Here is a 19330-nt window from a genome sequence, read left to right on the forward strand (position 1 = left end):
TTCAGTAAGTTTAAAATGTGTAAAATGATATAAAATATGATTTCCTACCATAATGGAATAAAAATGGAAATAAAGAGAAGAAAATTTTAGAAATTCACAAGTATGTACAAGTTAAACAACAAACTCCCAAATAATAAATGGGTCAAAGAAAAAAATTAAGAGAAATTGGAAAATGCTCTAAGATAAATGAAAATGAAAACATCCCAAAATTTGTGGCTAGAAGATAAGACAATGTTTAAATGGAAATTTATAGCTATAAATGTTTACAGTAAAAAGAAGATAGACATCAAATAAAAAATCTAATCTTCCACTTAAAGAAACAGGAAAAACAATGGCACACTAAACATATCATGAGCAAAATGAAGGAAACAATAAAAGATGGAAAGAGATGAGTATAACAGAACAATAAAGATATTTAACAAAAACAAAAGGTGGTTCTTTGAAAAGATCAACATATTTAGTAAACTATTAGGTAGACAAACCATGGGGGAAAAAAAAATAAAAACAGAGAGAGAGAGAGAAAGAGAGAGAGAGAAGCCTGAAATTTTAAAATCAGAAATGAGAAAGGGAGCATTACTATCAACCTTGTAGAAATAAAAAGAATTATAAGGAACTACTATCAACAATTTTCTGTATTTCTAGAATGACAAAATTAACCTTTAAAAATAAATAAATATATCTCCAGAAAAACAAAAACTACCCCAAAAAATCAAGAAAAAAAAATGTTTGGGGCTTTAACATGTAAAGAGATTTAATTTGTAATCAACTAATTATCCATGACTAGATGGCTTTACTACTGAGTTCTGGGAAGGATTTACACAATTTGTTAAAAGAGAGAGAGAGAGAAATTAACACTTTTCAAACTGATTCTGTAAAACTAATATTATCCTGATGCTAAAATCAGATAAAGGCATCACAAGAAATGAAAGCTACAAATCCCTTATAAATATGGATGCAGAAATTCTAAAAAAATACAAACCCAATTCACAAACATTTAAAAATGATTAAATAGTATATCCAAGTGGGATTTATCCCAGGAATATAAAACTGGTTCAATTTAATGAAAATCAATCAATCAAATATGATATATTAATAAAGGAGACAAACTACATAGTAATTGCAACACATTCAAAAAAAAATTGAAAAAACCCAACATTTTTTTTCTATTTTCTATTCTATTCTATTTTCTATTCTTATCCTATTTCTAGGAAGGAACTTCCTACACTTTGTAAAAGCTATTTATAAAACAAAACAAAAACAACAACAAAAAACGCATCTTAAGTTATACTTAATGACTGAAAGACTAAAAAATGAGAACTTTCTCCCTGAGATAATAAGACAAATTATTCTTAACAATTCTTGTCCATTTTATAATGAAGACTTAAAAGACATCCAGAATGCAAAGAAAGAAGTAAAATTATCTCTGTAAATAACATAATCTTTTATATAGAAAATCCCAAGAAATCCACAAACAAAATTCTATTAAAACTAATGAAAAGATAAGCAAATTTCAGGATATAAGATTAATATACAAAAACCAATTTTACTTCTTTACATTATCAATGATAAATCTTAAAACCTTTAATAGGTTCTAAGAGAATAAAATAGGAATAAAGTTAATAATAAGTAGTACAGAACTTGTATTCTAGAAACTACAAAATGTTATTGAAATTAATTATAGGTAACTTAAGTTAAAAATTTCCATTTTTTTGGATTAGTAGATTTAATATTGTTAAGATAACAATATTCCCCAAATTGAGCTATGGCTTCTGTGCAATCCTTATCAAATTTCTAATTTCCCTTTGAATATAACTTAAAAAACAAATCCTGAAATTCATATCGAAATCCAAGGGATATAGAAAAATCAAAATAATCTTGAAAAGGAAGAGCAAAGTTAGAGAACTCACACTTCCAAATTCAAAATTTACTTCAAAACTGCAGTAATCAAGGTTATGTGCTACTATATATTTTGTATAATATAAAGAGTAATTGGTGGAATTGAGAAACCAAAAATAAATTTACATTTGTGGTCAATTTTGTAATAAAAGGTTTGTGGCAAAAGTGTCAAAACAGTCAATAAAGACAGATATCAACAAATGGTGCTTGGAAAACTGGATATCCACATGAAAAAAACAAAAAGAAAAAGGTTGGAACCCTGGATCACACCATATACAAAAAAATAACTCAAAATGGATTAAAAATGAAATGTAAGAATCAAAACTGTAAAATTTTAGGAAAAAAATAGTAACTCATATGGTTTCATATTTGGCCGTTATTTTTTACATATAATACCAAAAATGAAGGTGGAAGGAAAAAAAAACATACAGGTTAATTAGACTTTATTAAATTTAAAAACATCTGTACTTTGAAGGAAATGATCAAGAAAATAAAAGCACTACCCACAGAATGGGAGAAAATGTTTGCAAACTGTGTATCTGATAAGCAATTTGTATTTATCACTAAGAAATTTAATGACTAACAATAAAAGACAACTCATAAAAATTATAGCTGAAGGGAATAAACATTTGTTTAGTAAGAATATAGAAATTGCTAACAGACACAAAAAAAGATTCTAAAGTAGTCATTAGAAAAATGCTATCCAGGGACACCTGAGTGGCTCAGTTGGTTAAGCAGCTGCCTTCGGCTCAGGTCATGATCCCAGCGTCCTGGGATCGAGTCCCACATCGGGCTCCTTGCTTGGCGGGGAGCCTGCTTCTCCCTCTGCCTCTGCCTGCCATTCTGTCCGCCTGTGCTCGCTCTCTCTCCCTCTCTCTCTGACAAATAAATAAAAAATCTTAAAAAAAAAAAAAAAAAAAAAAAAAAAAAAGCTTACCAAAAACAACAAAAAAAACCCATTTTCACCCATTTGGATAATAAAAAAAAAAAAAGACAATATTAAGTTTTGGCAAGAATGTGGGGAAATTGTCAGACATTGCTTGTGAGACTGTAAAAGATGTAGCCACTTTTGAAAATTCTCTAAAAAGCTGAATACGCTGCTACCATATAACCAGGAATTCCATGTCTAGGAATATATCAAAGAGAAATAAAATCATTTTCACACAAAATCTTATAAATTAATATTTATAACATTATTCGTAATATCCTTAAAGTGGAAATAACTCAAAATATCTATTAATTGCTCAATGGATATATATAATGTTGCATAGCCATTTGATGGAATATTCAGCCATTAAAAAAAAAAAAGATAATACAGGTTACAACATAGATGAACCTTGAAACAATATGCTATGTGAAAGAAGCCTGACACAGAAAGTTACATACTGTATAATTTCAGTTATATAAAAATGTTCAGAACATACAAATCCCTAGAGACTGAATACATGCTAGTTGTTGTTAAGAGTTTGGAAAGGAAGGAGAGAATGTAAAGTGACTGTTAATGTATGGGGTTCCTTCCTTCTTTCCCTACTAACTTCCCTCATTTCCTTCTTCCCTCCACAAACATTCATTTAGGGCAAGAATAAACAAATCACTCACTGTACAAAGTATGAGAACACATTTGCGACCAAAACATTTTCTCTGGCTATGAGAAACTTAGATTCTAATAAACAGAAATTTCTTTTAACACTATTATTGGATATTTATTGTAACTTCTACAGTCCCTTAGATTTGAATCAGCAGAATACTAAACTGCTCAATAATAATCCTCTATTTCTTACACTATTTGTTTTAACAGTAACAAGATACCCGCCTTCCCCAGAGAGTTTGTCAATAGTTTAGCTTCTAGATTCTACCTTTATTTTTATACCAATCCACTCAACATTATTGAGCACTTCCTATGATTTAGGTACTGGGCTGAGCATTGAGTGAATGGTGGAAGTCTGCAGGGGACATGCAAATTATAGGAGGTAAAAGGGTAAAGAGAAATAGAGTTAACCCTTGGAAAACATGGGTTTGAACTGTGCATGTCCACTTATACACAGATTTTTTTTCCTTTTACATTTTAGTTCTGTAAATGAATTTTTTTCCTTATGATTTTTTAGTAACATTTTCTTTTCTCTCATGCATTTTAAGAATACAATAAGTTTAATACATGCAACAGAAAAATGTGTTGATTGACTGTTTATGTTATTGGTAAGGTTTCCAGTCAAGAGTAGGCTATTAGATATGAGGTAGGTAGTTGTTTTGAGAGAGTCAAAAGTTTTGTGCAGATTTTCAAATGTATAAGTATTTGACACCCCTAACTCTTGCTTTGTTCAAGGGTCAACTGCACACTATAGAAAATTTATGGTTTGTGTACAAATATCTCACCACAAAGGGAACGTGCAATACTGTAAGGAATGTATTGATGAATGTATAGCTCAAGAGCCAAATTCCCCACTAGCAGCTAAATGATGTTATTCTATTATCTGATGTCTAGATTACTACTAAGAAAGATAATAATTAGCAAAAATATTCACCTACAGAGATAAAAAAATCACATTATGCAAATCAAACAGTAATATAATTCAGAATATAAAAGGGCAGTATCTAACTTGTGATGATAGCTTTCTTTTAATAAGAGTGAAGTGAGTATGAGAATAGCATTCTGAGAAATAGAACAGCAATTACTATTTTCTGGTATTTTCAGTATTTAAGATAACTTACCACATGTGTTCATTCAAGAACTAATTTTAAACTTCAACAGTCATCACATTATCTATGTAAACTAGTAAAAGAACAAAGTTATTTGTTCCCAATTATTTTCCAATTTATAAATATGTAACAAGTTTCTGTGTTTTCCCATATTAAGAAATTGCTTATAGGCCTACACAATATCTTTTCTGGAAGAGATTTTAATTAAGATTAAAGCAATTTTATTAAGACAATTAAAGTCATACTGTTATTTTTATAAATAGTTAAAAAATGTCAATGACATTTCCTGCATAGTTTGGATAATGAGAAGATAAGCTCTAAATATCTTTATAATGAAACAATTGATTTAATTAAACAGAGTTTTAAAATTATAGAGAACCAAAATAACTCAGGTAGTAAATGTAGGAAATTCATAATCAATATCTAAATGTGGATATTATATATAACAATTCCAATTTAGTAGTACTAAATTTGTTTGTGTATACGGCACTTTTAAACTAGAACTTCAAGCAAACAAAAAAGAGGTAAATCTTTCCCTAGTGTCCACATAAATGAGTTCCAATCAGCAATTAGTATTTCCCTTCATCTTTTTTTAAAAGATTTTATTTACTTATTTGTCTGAGAAAGACAGAGAGAGAGAGAGAGAGAGAGGAAGCACACAAGCAGACTGAGGGAGAAGCAGGCTCCCTGCTGAGCAAGGAGCCCAAACCAGGACTTGAATCACAGGACCCAGGTTTCATGACCTGAGCCGAAGGCAGATGCTTAACTGACTGAGCTACCCAGGCATCCCAGTATTTTTCTTTCTCTCTACCCAATTTCTACTGGAAGATTCTCTCTTCTTGAGCTAAACTTCATCTAACAATCCACTAGTACTAGCTGAAATTGAACTTATGGGAGAAATCCAGATATAGTTATTTTCATTTCTCAGATCAATGCTAGTAATTACTCAAAAGAAATATAATTTTGAGGCAGCTGGATGGCTCAGTGGATTAAATGTCTGACTCTTGATTTCAGGTCAGGTCATGATCTCAGGGTCATGAGACTGAGTCCTGACTCAGGCTTCACATGGGACATGGAGCCTGCTTAAGATTCTCACTTTCCTCTCTCCCTCTGCCTGTCCCTCTCCCCCTGCTCATGCACACGATCACTCTCTCTCTCTCTCTCTATATATATATATATGTATGTATGTGTGTATACATATATACATATGTCTACATATATATACACACATATACATATATTTAGTTTCAATAGAGACTAGATTATCTACTCACAAGGCACTAATTTTTTAAAGTCAGAAAATATAAATATTCAATAAGTGGGGGGAGGCCAAAACATAAGATCAAGTAACTCACAAAACTTAATGCAAGCTGGTAACACAAGCAGATGAAAATAAGATACATTTAGCTGATCAAATTGTTCAATATTAAGAGTGATAATAGGATTGGGAAGAATAAGACAAATAAGACTCTTCAATATGTATCACTGGCAAAAGTGTAAATTGATACACTTTAGAAGGAATTTAACATCTTATGCACAATTCATCTGAGCAATGTAATTTGGGAACTTATCTGGAAGGAAAAAATTGATAGAGATGGCTAAAGAATTTGCCAAAGGGGCTCATTCCATTTGACTCAAATTCCAGATTGATCTCAAATGAAAAATAACAGTTAAAATTTAACTTCAATGACAATCAAGCTATAATAGTGTCAGAAGCTACTGAGATAAATGAATAACATAATTAAAGAGCTTAATTTTTTAAATAAAATAAGACTAATACTTGAGAAATGTTTACATTTAATGACCAAATGGGAGGTGGTAAGCATGTGATATAAACTTAAAGGAATGGTCAAAAATCTGAAGAATGGGTAACAGAGATAAGACAGTACTTCAGAAATAATGAGGGACCAACCTTGTCAAAAATTTTGCTGAGATGTCAAGTCAAGGCAAAGACTGAAATATGTCCTGCCCATTTGATTTATGATGTTAACATCATCAGGGAACTTAGAACTGGTTTGTTCAGCTACACCCAATAAAAATATTTTTCACAAATAATGCTTTGTTTCAATAACTTATTTCCTTTTTACACTAAACATAACCCCTCCTCCACCAATCAATTTATTTCCAACTTAAAGTTTGTTTGTTTGTTTGTTTTATTTGACAGAGAGAGACACAGTGAGAGAGAGAGAGAAGCAGGCTTCCTCTGATCAGGGAGCCCAGTGCAGGGCTGGATCCCAGGACCCTGGGATCATGACCTGAGCTGAAGGCAGACGTTTAATGACTGAGCCACCCAGGCACCCCAACAACTTTAGTCTTCTTAAATTAATTTAGAGATATTGTTTGAGAATCAACTACCATGATTTGGAAAAGGCAAGAGAAATTTCCTTATCACCCAAACTTAGAGGTAAGAGTAGGATTGCACAGCTAAAGTGGATGTCAATACCAAATTCCCAATCTTATCTACCCATTCTAACTTTTTATACCCACAGCCTCCCTTATCTCAAATAGTTAAAACTATTTTCAACTTTTCAGGCCAAAATGGACAGAATCATCTTTACTTATTTCACATTCCATTTCCATGTCAGCAAATCCTGTGGACTCTACTTCCAGACGAGATCGAGCATGTTCAGGATGGTGTGACTGTAGATTCTTCCAAATGTAACTAGAATGCCATTATTTACCACTCCATACTGCTACTATTTATTCCAAATTATTGTCTTCTTATACCTGAATTATTGCAATAACCTACCAATTTTTCACTCTTCCACCTCGCTTCTCCAGATTGTGTTCTTAAAACAAGAGCCAAATTGATCTCTATATATTTGAAATTAGTGTATTCTAAATTTTTGACTTTGATCTCTCTAATGTCTGTTTTAACACAAAATAATATACAAGTCCTTATAATGACCTTCGGTAATTTACTACCTTCATTCCCTCCTCTCACCCAGCCACACAAATTGCCTTGTTTTCATAGAGCATCCTATACATGCTTTCTCAAAACCTTTGTTAGTCATTTTCCTTTATGAACTCTCTTTTTGTCTTGCCTTAAATTTACCTTTCTAATTGAGACATTTCCCTACCCTTACTTACCATTGCTCATCCCAAATCCAGCTTTCCCTATTCCCCCCCTTTTTCCCCAGTCATTTCCACTGTTACCTAATGTCCTATATTTCACTCCTTGCTGCACACCTAGCACCTAGAATAATATTATTGCACAGTAGCTACTCAGTTAGTATTTGATGATTTAATGAAATATCCACTGAAATATTCACCATTATGTTTGATCCCTAATAAGAGGTTTCTTTTTCTTTTCTGCCTGTCCTTCATGTCCAGAATTACTTTCCCTCTTATGTGTTTTCGGGAGGTAGAAATTATTCTGTTGCTTCATACTTATCAAAATTTCTGTATGACATCCAGAGTTCTATTACTCAGATTCACTATAAGCCATACTTTTGATGGGGTCTTGCAGTCATTCTGATTTTTCTTTCTGACCTTGAAAACTTATGTAACATATTTTACTTCCACAGAGATTCAAAAGAAAATAGAGTACAGAACATTTTTCTCCAGACTGCTCAATACTGCTTCTCCTCTGTCTTCCTTTGCCTACCTGCCATCATCTTTTCTATTTAAGTTTTTATTTGACTTACAGTTAGTTAACACACAGTATACTATTAATTTCAGTTGTAGAATTTAGTGATTCACATTTACATATTATATGTAATGCTCCAATTTCTTCCTTACTTCACAAGCAAACAAGCATTTATACTTGATCCTACATTTCCCATTTCCCTTATTTTTCTATGCCCCTACACAACAAGAATTCTCAAAGGTAAAAAATAAAAAAACCCAACTACGACCTGAACTTTTAGTTACAAATTACTCTAAAATTTTGGTAAACTAAATTGGACTGTATGATCTAGCTAATAGACTCAAAATCTTAAGTGTTACCACTTGGTAAGGAAAGTCCATCACAGTGATCAGATCATCCAATAAATGACAAAGGAAATGGAATAATGACCCATTTAACATTCATGCCTACAGTGAGTAGTGAAGGTGGAATCTAAAGTTTAACTGAGCTCTGGAGAAGAATAACTGGAAGGAAGAGGCAGGAAGTTGAATGGGGAGGAGGCTGGTGAGAGTGTGGATACCAGATGGTCCCTCAAGCCACATTGGAGGTAAAACAGAAGAGAGACCCAGAGAGCTGTCTTAAAGCTCAAGCAAGGAGGAGGAGAAGGAGACGGGGAGTGGGGGGGGGGGAGAAGGAGAAAAAGGAGGGGGGGGGGGGGGGGGGGGGGGGGGGGGGGGAGAAGGAGAAAAAGGAGGAGGGGGAGGAAGGGAGGAGGAGAAGAAGAGGAAGAAACAGCAGAGAGGAGGAGGAAGTGGAAGAAGAGAAGGAGGAGGGAAGGGTGAGAGTGGGGAGGAGGGGTGAGGAGGAAGAAAATAAGCCTTCATGTTTATAGAACTGTCAATGAAAGTGACTCACCTTTGCCTAAACTTTCAAATGGGATAAATTTTACCTTAAAATATCTCCCCTTCAATTACATCTCTTTTTTGTTTAAGATTTTATTTATTTATTTGACAGAGAGAAAGAGAAAGGGAGTGAGTGCACAAGCCAAAGGAACATAAGGAAAGGGAGAAGCAGACTCCCGACTGAACAAGGAATCTAACATGGGGCTGGATCCCAGGACAAGGAAATCATGACCTGAGCTGAAGGCAGATGCTTAATCGACTGAGCCCAGTCAGTTAACCTACTGAGCCACCCAGATGCCCCCCACTCCCCCTTCAAATACATTTCTTAAGGAATACTGATTATGTGTCTTTGGCTTAGAAGTCAAGGGCATAAAATTATCCAGATTTTTTGTATACCTTCTTTGCAACTAAAAATATTTCAATTATAAGGGCACCTGGGTGGCTAAGTAGATCAGGCATTTGACTCTTGATTTCAGCTCAAGTCACGATCTCATGGTTGTGGGATCATGCCCCATGTCAGGATCCACATTCAGCATGGAGTCTGCTTGAGTTTTTCTCTCTCCCTCTGCCCCTGACCCTTCTCCTGAACACTCTCTCCCTCTCTCTCTCAAAATAAATCAAATCTTTTAAAAAGGGGGAAAAATCAGTTATAAAAATATATGTAGGGGGCACCTGGGTGGCTCAGTGGGTAAAGCCTCTGCCTTCAGCTGAGGTTATGATCCCAGGGTCCTGGGATCAAGCCCCACTCTGCTCTGCTCTGCTCTGCACGGAGCCTGCTTCCCCCTCTCTCTCTGCTTGCCTCTCTGCCTACTTGTGATCTCTCTCTCTCTCTCTGTCAAATAAATAAGTAATTAATTAAAAAAATGAATGCTATTGAAAATATATGTAACTTCTAATATTTTTCCTTTTCTCTAAGTAACAGTCTTTTGGTTGCCTATCTTCAAGCAAGGGGAGTGGGAGAGGGAGAAGCAGGCTTCCCTTTAAGCAGGGAGCCTGATGAGGGGCTCAATCCCAGGACCCAGGGATCATGACCTGAGCTGAAGGCAGATGCTTAAAGACTGAACCACCCAGGTACCCAGGAGTGGGTATTTAAATGCCAAATCCTCATTCATCCCTGCTGGAGGTCTGCTTTCAGGGTCATGGACTCCAAAGCAATTTCATATTGCCTCTTTTGTGCTGAGGCTGCTCCTGCCATCCAGAAAAAGCCTTGAAGCAAAGATTAGCAGGCTACACCAGAAAGCATCCTTGTGAAGGTGAGTTTTGAAGACAGATCACAAACAGCCAAAGCTAAATTTCCCTTACACAATAGAACAGTAATTTTGTTTGGATTTCTTTATTTCATACTTCTGTGAATTTGCTTATAGTTTTTCTCTTTTGCTAATTTGTGTTTTTGTCAGTTTTTGAAATCTTCTCTATACCTCCTGACATCACTTAGAATTTCTGTGGATTTTTATTTTTTTAAATTTTTACCTTTATCAGAAAATCTGTTGAGAGGACCTGGCTATACAAACCTGAGGATTCCAACTGAAAGAAAATGCATTCAATGTTACCCATATGGGTTTTCTAGATTTGTCTTCTACAATTAAGTTACTACTGCCAACTGTCAGTTGATGCCACACTCCATCTTGGAGCAAACTGACTACAAAGAACAAACCAAGCATGCCACGCTATTCTCCAAGGAACCATCTGTATAGGCTGTAAGTGACTTGTGTAAGTATAACCATATGTTCTCACATACTCTATTTTCTAGACCTCTGAAGTTTATACTGTGGACCTTGATAAAATTGATAGTTGGTTCTGGAATGTTCGAAATGTGAAATGGTTAGTAAGAAAATGCTAATGATATTTCCTTTCACCCATGTTATGGGTTTGATAGCTCTATGGACTGACAATTTAATAAAATTATTTCAGGTATGTAGATGGCAGAAAAATAGGATATATAATATTATTTCTGAATTTGAAAGAATGTGAAGAACTAAAAAACTCTCCCAACAAGATTTAAGAGGAAAATAAAGAAATTAATTATCAAGAAAAAAGTTTTAGTCTAACTATATTTTCAAACAAATTTTTTATTGTATAAGTGAATATTAACATATGCATTATTCCTCAAAGATGAAAAAGATTTAATTAAATTTAATAGATGTAAAAGATCAAGAAGACTTCTATGCTGGCATTTTAAGTCAAATCTGTAGAGGTAAAATTTAAATTATACCTAATTTGAGTGTACAATTTTATGAGTTATGACAAATTTATTTATCCATATCTTTACCCTTCAAACAAGATATAGAACATTAGCACCCCAGAAAAATCCCCTGAGACCATCGGTAGTCAATTCAGCATTTCTCATCAGCCTCTTCCTCCAGGGAACCACTGGTCTAATTTTCATTACTAGAGAGTATTTTGCTGATTCTTGAAATTCGTATAAGAGAAAACAGTAATTTGCCTCTGTGTTTTGTTTGCTCAGCGTAATGTTTTTGAGGTTTATTCCTATAGCTGGAGCAGTAGTGTATCTCCCCCACCCCACCCCCACCCTTTTTCCCCCTGGATTGTACTCCATTGCATGAAATTGCATAAAATTGATTACTTCCTTTGGACCATTTCTGATTTTTACTTATATAATAAATACAGCCACTGTAAATATTCATCTACATAGTGTGTTTTCATATATATATATATATATATTTATATATATTTTTTTTTTTTTTTTTTTTTTTTTTTTTTTTTTTGAGAGGCTCCTGGGTGGCTCAGTCAAGCATCTTGCTGCAGCTCAGGTCATGATCCCAGGCCTGGGATCAAAACCCTCATTGGGCTCCCTGCTCAGTGGGAGGTCTGCTTCTCTCTCTCCCACAGCCCCTGCTTGTGTTCCCTCTCCCACTTTCATTCTCTGTCAAATAAATAAATAAAATCTTTTAAAAAAAATAAAAATAAAGACATATATTTTTTCAATTCTTTTTCTTTTTTTTTTTTCCAGTTACCTCAGAGTAGAATTACTGGATCATATGTGGTGAACCTTATGACAAACTGTCAAACACTTTTGAACATGTTTTATTATTTTGCAATCCTACAAGGCAAGGGTGAAATTTTCATCTAATCCACTTCTTCATTACTATTTGGTATTATTAGTTATGTTAATTTTAGTCATTGTGGTGGATGTAAAATGTGAACTCATTTTGTTTTTATTTGCCTTTCCATGGTTAATATGCTGAACATCTCTTTTGTATGTTCATTAAGCACTTATGCATAAAAAGATGTTTAAATAATTTTGCCTTTTATTTCTATTGACCTGCTATCTTGCAACATTGTAAAATTTGTTTATTCATTTTAGTTGTCTTATTTTTAAATTTAATACATTTTATATAAACATTGTCATCTGTGGATAAGGACAGTATTACTTCTTACTTTCTAGTCTTAAGGCCTTTTTTTTTTTTTTAAAGATTTTATTTACTTATTTGACAAAGGGGGAGATCAGAGTAGGCAGAGAGAGGCGGGGGAAGCAGGCACCCTGCTGAGCAGAGAGCCCTATGCGGGGCTTGATCCCAGGACCCTAAGATCATGGCCAGAGCCCAAGGCAAAGGCTTAACCCACTGAGTCACCCAGGTGCCCCTAGGCCTTTTTTGTTTTAACTTCCCCTTCTACCCTGACCAATACATTCAGTAAAGTATGGGATGAATATGATGAGAGCAAGCTTTTTTTCTAGACTTCGGAGGAAAACATTAAGTCTTTCATTATTGTCTTGATATTAGCTTTACATTTGTCATAATAACTTTGTCAAGATGAGGATGTTTTCCTCTATTGATAGTGAACTGAGAATAGTTATCAGAATGAGTATTGAATTTTTCCAATTCTTTTTCTTCATCTATTAATAATTATAGTACTTTTTTGTATATTGGCTCATTTTTCTCCAGTACTTTAAAAATGGCACTCCACTGTCTTCTAGTTTGCATGTTTTCTAATGAAACATGTGCTGTAATTCTTATCTTTTTATTTATTTATTTTTTCCTTCTGTACTATGTCCTTTTTCTATGGCTGCCTACAAGATTGTCTATTTTTGGTATTGTAACAACTGATGAGGACTTCTAAGTATTAATGGGTTCATCCAGTTAGGGATCCTTTTCCATTTTTGGATCTGTAATTTGATGTCTTTTATAAAATTCTTCAGCCATTATTACTTCAAACGATTTTTTTTTCCTGTTATTTTTCACTTTCTCTTTTTTTTCTTAACTTTCTCTAGGAATCCAATTGTCTATAATTCGAACTGTTTGATATTGCCAATATGACCCCACAACTTTTAGATTCTCGGTTATTTTATTTGTATGTTTATTTTCTTATTTTAATCTTTCTACATTTTGTGTTTTAGTTTGAATATTTCTTGAACCATGTTCAAGTTCATTAATTCTTTCTTCAGCTGTATAGAGTTGACTCATAAGTACCAAATAAAGGTATCTTTGGCATATTTTATACTTCTACTATTTCCACTTGGCTCTTATTACTGAGATTTCTCATTAGGTTATGCATATTGTCCCTCTTTTCCATTAAATCTTTATCATATTAACTAATATCTTCATAAAATCCTTACCTGATCATTTACAAACTGGGGTCACAACTCAGCCCAAATCTGTTGAATGATTTCTTGGTAATGGGCATTTTTTCTAGGCAACCTTGTTTTTGCTATTGTTTGTGGAGATGCATGCCTTGGAATTTTTAATCAGATACCAGACATTGTGTTCACAGTAGAGACTAAGGTAAACTGTATTACACCTGAAAATAAGGATCATTCTATTTTTAGAAGATTAGTATTGGCAGTTAAGTAAACCTAGTCTAGACTTGAACTGACTTTTAATTTTGGTAATGCTGTGGATACTATCAGTGCACTTCAAGAGTATTTACTTAAAATTGTGTACAATAAAAAAAAATCCATGAAGAAAGATACAATTTTAAAGATAAATATCAATTTTTGTACTTTTTTTTTTTTTCCAGAAAGGGGAGAAGGGACAGAAGGAGAGGGAGAGAAAGAATCCTAAACAGGCTCCACACCTAGCACACAACCGGATGTGGTGCTTGATTCTCATGACCCTGAGATCTTGACCTGAGTCAAAATCTAGAGTCAGACCCTTAACCAACTGAGCTACCCAGGCACCCCTCAATTTTTGTACTATTTAAAAAATAAGTTCCTCCCATTGATATTTCTAGTGTTAAATGGGTTAAAAAAAGAAAAAGCAATAGAAATAACTGATGCTCAAAATAAAAAGCGATTACAGGGGCACCTGGGTGGCTCAGCAGGTTAAACCTCTGCCTTCGGCTCAGGTTATGATCTCAGGGTCCTGGGATCGAGCCCCACGTTGGGCTCTCTGCTCAGCGGAGAGCCTGCTTCCCCCTCTCTTTCTCTGCCTGCCTCTCTGCCTAATTGTGATCTCTGTCTGTCAAATAAATAAATAAATAAATCTTAAAAAAATAAAAAAAATAAAAAATAAAAAGCGATTACACTTTAGAATAAGGAAAAGAAATATCAAATACATCAGAATAACCAGATATGCTCTGAAATAATAATAATATAAAATTTAGGTATTATTGACAAATATCTTTCATGAAGCCAAAATTTTGAAGTTTTCTGAGAAAAAGTAAGTAATTATATTAGGTAAAGTAGCAACATGAAATAGGACATTTAGAGAAAGAACGTACTACATCCTCTCATCTCTAGTGCTCAAAAAATAGGTCTAAACATTGGGAAAGGAGGAAAGAACTAGGGCAAATAATTATTCAAATGGAGTCATTTGCCATAAGAACAAAAGATAATTGAAAAATTGTTATTTAGGATATTTTTAATTAAAAAAATCAAAATGCTTGAAGCCTATTCTTCTTTTTTTTTTTTTTAAAGATTTTATTTATTTGTCAGAGAGAGCGAGAGAGCAAGAGTGAGCACAGGCAGATAGAGTGGCAGGCAGAGGCAGAGGGAGAAGCAGGCTCACCGCCGAGCAAGGAGCCCGATGTGGGACTCGATCCCAGGACCCCAGGATCATGACCTGAGCCGAAGGCAGCCGCTTAACCAACTGAGCCACCCAGACGTCCCGAAGCCTATTCTTTTTATTGTGACTGTACATCCTTGTTCTACAAATGGGCAGACTATGATTGTTATTAGTTTTATATTCAGCACTGTCCCAATTATAAAAGTTAAAATCATGCTCTCCAACAAATATCATAACACTAGTTTCTACTACATACCCTTTAGACTGAATTTAAGTTCTCCCAGTTCTGCCACAGGTTACTGTGTGACTTTTAAAGTCATTTGACTTGTTACTTTACAGGTAATTGAAGAGACGGAATGAAATTAAAAAAAATAGCTTTTAATTAAAATGCTATTATTTGATTAATAAATGTTCATTTAAAAAACTGATCAACTCTTGCTGTCAAGGATGCATTAAGAATACATAATGCTTTTTCTTTGGCATAGTGATCAATACTATTTTCAATACTTTACAATCAATACTTCAATACAATCAATACTTTATTTTCACCAATCCTTAACATAACAACAGAGAAAATACCATTTCCTTGCATTGTATGATTTCTACTTTTTTTTTCACTAGAAAATAATTTTGCTTCATCCTCCTCTAAAGCCAAAATTTTTTTTAGAAGTTCCTCCTGAATTTCTAGCCCACTTCTCCCTTTCATCTGTATCTTAGAGTTTCAAATCGTATTTTGCTTGTATCAAATTAGAACAGTTTTCAAAAATTATTTTGTTCATAGAGTATTATTTTTTCTATCCCTCTAATAGAAAAATAAAATCAGCACAAAATCAAATTACAAAGTAATCTCTTCAGAACTTTCCTCTTCTTTACCACCAAAGACTCCTTGGGCACAATGTAGAAGTTTCATATTTCTGAGACTTGGAGATAGAAGTAAGCCTTATACTTGCTTAACAGTTCCTAAAGAAAGAGGTTACTTAGAAGCTTAATTAAGGTGATCTAATTAATCAACATAAAAGAGGAGGAAATTTTCAAATTTTCTGAATGTTATTACATTAATTTTCCCTATTACATTTAACTTCAATTCATTCAGACTGGAAGGAAGAAAATGCTTAGTGTTTAATCAAGAACTTCAGGATAGAATGTACTTGAAAGTATTAATCACTGTGAGAGGATTGTCTGGACAAATCATCCAGAAGAATACGTTCTTTTTGAAATGCCAGATAAATGACTTATTTGGTGAAATGATATAATCAGATGTTTTCTTGACATAATCACTTAATGGTGGTATCTTGTTTATCCAGTCATTGATGATTAATCAGGTTGAAGTAAATTTAACTGATCTTTACTGAATATAGTTTGAGAAATTTGTGTTTACAAATTACCAGAAATATATAAAGAAAAAATTCCAGGAAACTCTTGTACACCTGCATTAGCTAAAAATGAATGCACAAAAGGCACATTCCCTTATGACTTTATAAAATTCTGAGTGACATCAAGAAAATTAAAGTAACCAATATTTCATTATTTTTAGGACTTCTACTGTGCTCTTCCTACCTTAATATTTCTTCTGAAGTACTTGAAAGGTGTATATCCAAAGGAATTTAATAGAATATGGGAAGATTTCAGTTATGGGTAGTAAGGAGATAGGAGGTAGAAACATTTTGAACAATGAGAAGCCTTGATCTGTTTTCACTAGGATTTGAGTGCAATATTAATATCAATATTGGTCCTAAATTCCCTCTCTTTCTTCCTACACAAATGGATTATTTTTTTTAAAGACTTTTTTATTTATTTGACAGAGAGAGAGCACAAACAGAGGAAATGGCAGGCAGAGGGAGAGGAAGAAGCAGGCTCCCATTGAGCACAGAGCCTGATGTGGGACTTGACCACAGAACCCTAGGACCGGGACCTGAGCTGAAAAAGGCTTAACCCTCTGAGCCACCCAGGTGCTCCCACAAATGGATTATTAACATGTATTTTTCTCTCCAGTTTATACCATGTACTTCTATTTTTAGAAGACATCAGTTCATGCCTGAAACATAATAAAACATAGAGTTTAAAGATTATAAGTAAATAATTAAATGTATAAATGTGTGAAGATCATTAATTATTATTAAAATATAGTCACCTCTGTAATATACAACTTAGGTTTGAATAAGGTATCTCTAAATGTAATAATATACATGTTCTACTAAACTCTTCATTGAAAATAATGCTACTTTACAGTAACAAATCATTATGATGGGAATTATATTAAAATTATTTAAGTTCCACACTGAAAAAAGTAAAATAAAATTTTAAAAAACTATTAAAAATTATTAAATTTCCTACTTATCTTTACCATAAATTAGTTTAGAAGAATTATAAAATAAAAATTCCAATTATAAAAAAGAATTCTAAAATTTATGATATTGTAAAATTAAAAAATAAAAATGTTTATAGCTTGTGTACATGTAACTTAAAAAGTGTTGGCAATAAATATGATATTGAAAAATTATCAACATTGAGACATTTTTAAATCACTTAACTCATTGCGTGGGGGGGTGGTTTATCCTCAAAACAACACTATCGACTTTTGGTTTCTGGTCAGCATGTAAGATGCTTAGAAGTTGTCAATCTATCCTAACAAGAAAAAGCTGAATGAACGAAACATCAACTTCTTCTTAGATCCACTAAAGGCCACAGGAAAAACTACTGCCCCCCAAATAGGAAACATAGTGGTTGGGATACTCATCATTGTGACTTTTACCCTCCATCTTGAATAGGTTCTCAGAGTGAATAATAGAGAAAAATTCCCTTGGTCTTCTGGCAAAAGTAAACATTTTGAAGTATGCCAGAGCATTCTATTCTTACCAAGGCCTTCCCTTGAGATAAAGTATTTTACCAGAGGATAAATGATTACAATTTTTCTTCAGATTCTAACCAGTCTAGTCAAAGGAAAATACCAGACACCAGCCCAAACTAGGACCCTCTCCCACTGTGGCAAGGGAAAACAAAATGAGAAACACTGTGAACTTTACAGCCAAGAGGTACAACTCACTAAGAGACTGAGACCTAATCATAGAACCATTGAATGCTTCCACTGTCCCCACCTCTCATCATCACATTACCAAACACTTATTTATAGCATTTTCTTTTACCTGTTACATCATATCCCGTTTTTGTAAAACAAATTCCAAGGCACACTAGGAGGTAAAAACAAACAAACAAACAAACAACAACAACAAAAACAGTTCAAAGAGACAGAAAAAAACACCAGTACTAGATATAGCAGAGATGTTAGAACTATCAGACTCAGACTAGGAATCCAAAACAACTATGATTAATATGCTAAGGTCTCTAATGGATAAATTAGCAGGGGTGCCTGGGTGGCTCAGTGGGTTAAATCTCTGCCTTTGGCTCAGGTCATGATCCTAGGGTCCTGGGATCGAGCCCCGCATCGGGCTCTCTGCTCAGCAGGGAGCCTGCTTCTACCTCTCTCTCTCTGCCTGCCTCTCAGCCTACTTGTGATCTCTGTCTGTCAAATAAATAAATAAAATCTTAAAAAAAAAAAAAAAGAAAAAAGAAAAAAAGAAAAAATCCTAAAAGCAGCCAGAGGTGAAAAAATATGTTACCTATAGAGAAAGAAATATAAGAATTACATCGACTATTCCTCAGAAACCACGCAAACAAAAAAAAAGGGGGGATATTTAAAGTATTGTGAGGAAAAAAAACAAAAACCGAAACTCTACCCTAGAATTCTGTACTCCACAAAATTGTCTTTCAAAAGAAGAAATAAAACTTCTATGTTTATTGCAGCTTTATTTATAATAGCCAAGATATGGAAACGACCCAAGTGTCCCCAGATAGATTAAGGGATAAAGATGTGATGTTTGTGTGTATATAAACACAAAATGAAATATTATTCAGGCATAAAAAAGAATGAAATCTTGCTGGGATGCCTGATGGCTCAGTTGCTTAAGCATCTGCTTTTGGGTCAAGTCATGAACTCAGGTTCCTGGAATCGAGTTCCACCATCAGGCTTCTTGCACAGCAAGGAGACTTCTTCTGCCTCTGCCTGCCTCTCCCCCTACTTACACACTCTGTCTCCCTGACAAATAAATTCTTAAGGAAAAAGAAATGAAATCTTGCCATTTGCAACAACATGGACAGATCTAGAGGGGATAATGCTAAGTGAAATAAGTCAGTCAGAGAAAGGAAAATACCATATGCTTTCATTCATATGTGTAATTTAAGGAATAAAGAAAATAACCAAAGAGACAAAAAACAGATTCTTAAATACAGAGATCAAACTGGTGATT

The sequence above is a fragment of the Enhydra lutris genome, unplaced genomic scaffold, assembly GCF_002288905.1.
Source record: "Enhydra lutris kenyoni isolate GAN:26980312 unplaced genomic scaffold, ASM228890v2 scaffoldscaffold3, whole genome shotgun sequence".
NCBI lineage: Eukaryota > Metazoa > Chordata > Mammalia > Carnivora > Mustelidae > Enhydra > Enhydra lutris.